Raw genomic sequence first — 8,058 nt, 5'->3', positions numbered from 1 at the left:
TCAACCCATGTGAGATAAATGGGTACCTGGCAGGAATTTATTCCTTGATATGCCACCACACTGTAAAAAGGCTGCGGGGCTAAAGCCAGGGTAATAATATCCAAAGCACATAGGGACGCATTTGGCAGTGATATGCGCTATATAAGCATGTTGGTATTATATTATTACACTGTATGTGTGGCAGGGATTTCATTATTTGAAATGCCTTTGCGCTGTAAGAGGCTTGCTGGCAAAACTAGGGTAATAACATCCGGGTCCCTTGAGAAGCACAGAGTTATGATACAAGAGGTACATGATATGCACTACACAAGAACTGAATTTTATCATTATAGTCAATGGTTTAATTGAAAATGGAAATGCTGGTCTTAATGTTTACAGGAGTTATATTATTTTTTCTTGATTACATTGTGGAGTATCCTGTGTACTGTATGGTGATTGAAATAACTTTTGATTATATGTAAACAGAGTATTTTTATACTAGTGATGTTTTAATGTAATATTAGGCAGTAATAATGTAGTCACTTTTATGATATTAATGGGGGGTGTTTCACAAAGATTTAAGTATAATAGTCGCACTTATTGCCTGGTTGCAAAGAGGCATTACTGCATTGGTAAGATTATGCTATTAGGATGTGCGCTACTGCCTTTTGATCAATAAGGTTGCGTGTTGCATATCATGTGTACGCCTGGATCAACTACAGCTCCATGTTGTATGCATTGGCATTTAAGTGTGACTCTACGTCATACTTAAACCTTTGTGAACACCCCTCCCCCCAGGGCTATTCTTTTAACATGTTGGAGAAAGCCACTGTTTAGTGATGGCTCCTCTGCAATCTTGTGTCTAATCTTCCCTGGCCTTGTACAGACTTGGGGCTGTTTGGTAGGAGGAGTAAGGTCGGTGCATGGTGGAGTAGTGCCCGTCACGACAGATTGTGATAAGTTACTTCAGCCTTGCTCCGAACAAAGCCTTGTTCAGGGGTGGGTTCTTTTTGTTTTAATGGATTAAATTTCCAAAGATGTAAGCCTCATACAGACACAGGGGATCCTGGACTGGGTAAAATTCTGTCATGCATTGATTGAAATTCAAAAAGATATTCATGTTATCGTGACCCAGATGTAGACTGTATTGGGTCAAAGGAATGGTTGGAGGAAATGTCGGAGTATAGTTACCGTCTCTACAGAGATACTCCAACCTTCCACCGACCAAGATTGGTAGTCAGCCTACGTCATTGTATCTTTGGAATTTTAATCCATTCACAATAGCAGTTTACTAGACTTGTATCCCCCTTCTGATCAAGGCTATAATATCTTGTAACATAGGGCCTGCTTTTTACACTCCTTTTTAATAGTCCCTTTTTTTAATGAATATAATGAGCCTCTTCTATGTCCTGGGTTTCTCTTTCAAGCCCTATCCTTTCCCTAACTTCATTCATAACCCCTGATTATCCTCATGGGTGTCTCCTGTCAGCTCTTTGTTCCCCTCTTTTGATCCCTCCTAGTAATCCCTTAATTCCCTTTATGCTTTATCTGTATTCAAAGATCGTTAGTCTGTGGTTCTGGTTGAGCAGTTTCATCCACCTTCCAGTGCTTTCTATGCCCTTCATGTAGGTCAGCGTGACCTGTGCGTGATCAGGGCAAATCTTGAGTTGGAAAATCGATCTCATTTCAGACTAATATAAATTTCATATATCTTTTACCAATTTGAGATCAATGTTAATTTGAGTTTGATTTGAATCAATTGCAACTCTATGTGAGACTAAGGGTACAGGGATGCCACTCACTTTCCAGACAAGAATATAAACTGAATTTGATCTCTGCAATTTATCTATCTTGCTAGTTTCACATGTGTCCCATAAGTATTTCAGGGATGTAAGAGCTCACCTTTTTAGCCGATATCAGCTATTTTTGCTTTTGATTTTCAGCTTAATTTCAGCTTTCCTCTTACCAATTATGGGAGCTCTTTTCAACTTTAACTTTTTTCAGCTCTTTTTATGATCACCCACCACGCCCCTGATATTTGTTTCGATTTACACTCAACACTTATCATTGTATCAGATCGCTTCTTCAATTTGATACCGAATCTGTAGTGATTTGTTCAAGCATGGCATATTTTATGATGAATGATATCTGAACAACCGACTTATGACCATCAAATCTGTACTTTCTCTTCAGTTCTCATAACAATTAAAAATGCTGTTCCCTTGTGATTAATTCAAATCCTGTCTCTATTCTATTGTGCAATGGTTTGACGGAGGAATGCCTAAGTAGTGTTGCAGTTTCATGATAAATCATTAGACCACTTTACTACTATAAGACTCCATACGCAGTGCTGCCAACACTGCGTGAGACATTTTCAATTTTACTTGGCAGGGTTGAACAGGCAGCTAAAACGAAATTTTACACAATGATTTTAATGAAAAAGATGAAACATACTTCCAACAGGTGAATCAAATATCTTGTTCGTTGGACAATGATATCTATTGCTTTAAAAGTATTCGTTTGAGTGTCAAAATAATTCACTTTGATACTGGGTGTATTTGCAGGGATCTTTGTTTTATTTTGAAATAACTTATTTTCAAATAACAGAGGCATTTATTTCAGCTGCTGCAGCTTTTTGGATGGCTTATTTCTAAAGAATAAAGGCATTTGTATCAATGCAGCTGGTTTGGGCTTTATTCTATTTATTCTATACTGTATTTATTTGCTTTAGTACTGCCTTAGCAGCTAAAATATTGCCTGAATCTTCAAATTTCTCACGCAATGTTGACAGCCCTGCATACGGTATGGTCTAATAATCATTACACAAGCTGTATATCATTATTTCTACGCCATCATTTTGGATTTGGATGTTCACAGTTGAAATTACACAGGTTTTATAGCGAATATGGTAAAGCTGTACAAACGATCCCTTCTATTGTTGTAAAGTCGCCCATTAAAGTGTTTTCAACTGAAGCTATTTTCTAATGTCATTAAGTATTTGAATTTAGCCTTATTTCATTTGTATTTCGGATGTAGAGACCACACACTCAGAATTTATCCCGAGTTTGAGAGTTAAGTATAATGTTTTAATGAAGAATTCTCACTAATTCTCTAGCATGGCATTAAATTCTAATTGGTGCTCAAACTTTAGTAATATCCATTTAGTTAATATCCATGTCTGTAAGGAAGTGCTTGCCACGATTCCTTTATCATATATATCAAATTTATGTTAAAGTATTAATCGTAAATGGCTAGAAAATAGTTAATGCTGCATTTGGATGTTTTAGAACATTTCATACGATTCAAAATTCATATTACATTTGTTCACAAAGTTTGATTGAGATTTCAATTCATCTACCAAACACTGTGTAGATGAATTTGACCTTTGAGCACTGTATACTGGGGGCTTCCAATGAAGAACAAAAGCACCTTTGGTTGATTATGAGTTTGCTTGAGCCAGTTGTGTTGCTATATCAGTACAAATATCATCTTTTGTTTGGCATATACTTGCAGCCCCCAGTTGAGAATTCCCATAAAAAACAACAGCACTGAATAGACAGCTTACTATAAGCCAGTTCGTAGTTCATTTCTGCGCATGATCAGAGGAAAATTGAATTGTATTAAAGTGACATGGTGGTTTAAAATCTAATGAGATAGCACCAACTTTAATGTCTTGATTATTCTTGATATATTCTTTTGAATTGTGGTTTTCATTTACATCCACAAAAAATAACAGTGCATCCACAAACAATTGGTATTTCAGATTGTCAAGTATATTGTGCAACATGCTATGATATGCATTCAAAGTAGGACTGCAACAAATACCTTCATAAAGTGTTCATTGGTGTGCTTTTCTAGTCTGGTCTATTCAATTTCTTCATTCTGCTATGTAAGGCAAGCTTAAGTAACATCTTGCTTTAAAATCTGCCTATCATAATGAAAGAAATGAAAGGTCATTTGACCAAAATTGTCCATGAAGTAACTACAAACTGGTCTATTAAAGTGATTCAGATGTAAGGATGTTTCTTTTCTATGGACCTGTAGCGACCAGGTATTCCATCAACCTGTTTTAATTAATGACCTACAAGCCTTACAATCTGTCTTGTATTTACATTACCTTTTTCTATTTCTGGCAAGCTTTCAGGTTGTCAAGACCAACTTTTGTCTCAAAAGTATGCATAAAAAATAGAGAAAATATAAATGGGTCCTTTGGTCGATAGAGACATGATGTTCACGCATTGATAATAGAGAGATTTCGATTGTCTGCGACTGCAACGTATTCCTAGTTCACCGGAAGTGGTGACACCGCTCGTTCAGTATCACGTTCGTACATTGATGAAAACAAATTTCGATTTAAGTCGACGTACCCGTACCACGCCACAGCATATACCAGCGTGATAGCGAGCGGGCCGTGGGCCGATGCTTGGCCGGAGAATCAGGCGTAGCATCACGCTACGAACCAGTGGGGCGACTGTGGGTGCAACATTTGCACTCTTGCGCAAAAAGCCGAAAACACACGGTTGTTTGGAAATAAAACATCAATTACCTATCAGATATGTAGTGTCTGAAAACAGGACACACTAAATGTAATGGAAAAGCTGGTAACAAGCAGTAATTTGCAGTTTACCAGCCCTGCTGAATCAACGAAACTCGAGTGTTGATGCGGCTTCATTCATTTTTGCCAAGCTGGGATGACGTCATCATGTTCGAACTAGCGCTCGTTCGAGCACTATGACACCGAACGTCAAAACCCTCAAATACGAGTCACAGATTTGGTCAGTGGACGAGAAGGCTCGTCACAGATTACTTCGCGCATGCGCAGTGCTCCCAAAATTCCTTAATCTCGTACGTCCACATGGCACGTCACAGAAAACGAAAGGTCTCAAATAAGTTGATGGATAATCTATCACCCCCCCCCTCAGACAAAGATCTTGCATTGTATAATGTTTGGTTATAAAATGTTTTTTATTCTTAAATTGATGCATCAGTTTAGTATATTGAAGCACATTACATCTGAATAGCCACATATCATATGTCGCGTATAATATATCCTACCAAACACAAGACATTTTCAGAGTGTCCAGAATACTTAAGGTTTTGAGATCGTTTTGGGCAATTCTGAAAAAGTTATGTTTGCTGGGATACAATGAGTTTGTGCATCTACATGTAAACACCAGGAAAACCCAAGGAGAATTGTTTGATAACTGATAGGTGTTTCAGAAGTTACCAAGGATGTTACAAACGACTGGTGATCCTTTTTTAGGCGCTAAACCAACATCAATGAAAATTATGTGTATATCATTTATCACAAGAATTGATCACCAGTTGTTCATTAAGTCACTCCTAACTTATATGAAGCACCCGCCAGGTCATCTACATGTATTAAAGGAAAGGTTTTATTTATATCTCAATGCATAGTATGAAACAAAACTAGTGACCCGTCGCCTGTATGATAAGGTGTTGGTCTATTGAGTGTGTTCGATTTGGGGTGTACTTTCTTTTTCATTTTTTTTTTAATTCATGAAAGAATTTTAGACAACTAACGTTTCATGTGGATAGAATGATCAGCTTGGTAGGTAAGCTGAGGAGAAGTTATTTAAATATGAGAGAAATAAAAGTACATTAAAAATGATTTTATATATAAAATACAGAGTGTTCCTGGTTTTCTGTTGTGCTGATTACACCTACAGTCTTGAGCCCAATACATGGAATACAATGTATTATCAAATCACATACACAAAACACAATTTTTTAAATTTTCATCAAATCCTTTTTTTAGTTTTGGTAAATTCTCCATAAGTGCATGTCACTATTCCAATTCATTATTTGATTATATAAAGGTGTGTGCCCCAATGGGGTTATGATGAGAAGGGTATACTAGCACATTAATTATGTGGAGCTCATCCAGCATCTTGCAACAAAATCTAACACAATTTTCAATTTCAGCCCAGTTTACTCTCTAGTTAATTATATTGGTGACATGAATTGAGGAAACAGAATTGAAATTGATGAAGAAATGACAGAGAAGATTTTTGGTGCTTTATGAATAAATTTTGTATAAATTAACATGATACTTTTCTATTCAAAATTTCTAAATTCTGTGTAGAACCTTGGTGAACCTCACGTAGCTCTCAGATGGAACCCCCCCCCCCAAGAAACCAAATCAGTCAACAAATAATAAGCATTTTTTGTGAGTTTTGAAAATATGCATAAATAAGCATGTTTAATGAGTTTCAAAATTCTGTGTAGAAATTTAGTATCCCCATGTAGAGCTATCAAGCAAACAAGATTGAAATTGATCAACAAATGTAGGAGAAAAGGTTTTTTTTTTATTTATGAATAAATTTTGCATAATAATTTTCTAGTCAAAATTTTAAAATTCTGTGTACATTCTTGGTGAACCCCATGCAGCTCTACCAAATGGAAGAAAAAATCAAAATCAGTCAACAAATAAAGAAGAAGAGGCATTTTCTGTGATTTATGAACAATTTTGACATAAATTAGCATAATTTTCCCCTTTTTTTCAAAATTCTGTGAACAATATTGGTGAACCTCGTAAAGCTCTATCAGAATAAAGCAAAAAAAAATCAAAATTGGTCAACAAATGAAGGAGAAGCATTTTATGTTAGTTTTTAAATATATGCAATAATTAATTTTGCATAAATTAGCATTAAAATTTTCTAGTCAGAATTTAAAAATCTGTAGAAGTTAGGTGAACCTCATCATGAATAGAAGCAAAAAAATCAATATCGGTCAAGGAATAAAGAAGAAGCATTTTTTTTGTGAATTTTGAAAAAACGTGCATAAATTAGCATATGTAATGAGTTTCGAAATTGAAATTGTAGACGGACACCGGGCCACGGCATTAGCTCATCTGGCCCTTCGGGCTTGATGAGCTAAAAATGAGAATGTGTTTTATTGGATAAGGTTTCGCTTATTTTTCACAAAAACAGTCATATGCACAACTCAATGACATGCAAATGAGAGAGTCGATGATGCCCCTCACTATTTCTTTTTGTTTTTTATTGTTTGAAATATAGAATATTGCAATTTTTACAGATTTGACAATAAGCACCAACTTGACGGAACCATAAAGTGTTCAGGCGATGGTAATTCCACGTGTTCAGGGAGGAATGAAATTTTGTTTCAAGGAAAATGAGGAGAAAATGGGAATAAATCATATTTCATATAATGAAATACAAAAGAAATAGTGATGTCATCAGTCCCCTCATTTGCATACCAACCAGGAAGTGCATAGAACTATTTTGTAAAATTAATCAAAAAATTACAATGTCATAACTTTCTTATTTTACATCTGATTTTGATGAAATTTTCAGTGTTATGCTCGTTAGATTTTTCTCTTTTTATTCAAATCATTTTTGTTGGGATGGACTTGCCCTTTAATGATATAAAAACCCTCTCAGGTATGGAAAGGGCTGAGGATTGAAGGATACAGTCTTTGTCAGTAGATCACTTAATATCCAATACTAAATTTGTAAATTAATTGCTCAAAGGGTTATTTTTATATTTAAAGAATACAGAGAGAAGGTGCTAGATACCAAATTGAAACTTAACTGGCTGAAAGCCTGAAAACACATTCAATGTGTGGTTTCAAGTCCGGTGTTGACCTTGGTGTTGGTGCTGAAATTTGGATTGCTTCCCCTGGCTCCAAACCTTATTCAAAGTTTGCAAAACTGATCCAGATCACATTACTAACACCTCAACAACTAGTGAGTTACTTTTCAGGACCATCTTCATTTTATGTTTTGCATTATGATCGTGTGAAAATTGGCCTAACACCAACACCAAAAGGTCAACACCATACTTGAAGTCACCCAATGAATTACCACATTCTTGTAATGTTGATGATACTCGAGTATAATTCTTATTACTGACCATTTACCAAAGCTTGAGACAAGCTTTAAATGGGAAGTTCACCCTGACAAAAAGTTTGTTGTAAAAATTGCTAAAAATAAGGGAAAATATTGGTGAAAGTTTGAGAAAAATCCATTAAAGATTTTATTAGGATTTCAAGTTTTTGATTTGTGACATGATCAACGAGTAGCTGCCCCCTATGTT

The sequence above is a fragment of the Lytechinus variegatus genome, chromosome 1 (assembly GCF_018143015.1).
Source record: "Lytechinus variegatus isolate NC3 chromosome 1, Lvar_3.0, whole genome shotgun sequence".
Taxonomy (NCBI): domain Eukaryota; kingdom Metazoa; phylum Echinodermata; class Echinoidea; order Temnopleuroida; family Toxopneustidae; genus Lytechinus; species Lytechinus variegatus.
Note: the sequence above shows the minus strand (reverse complement) of the source record.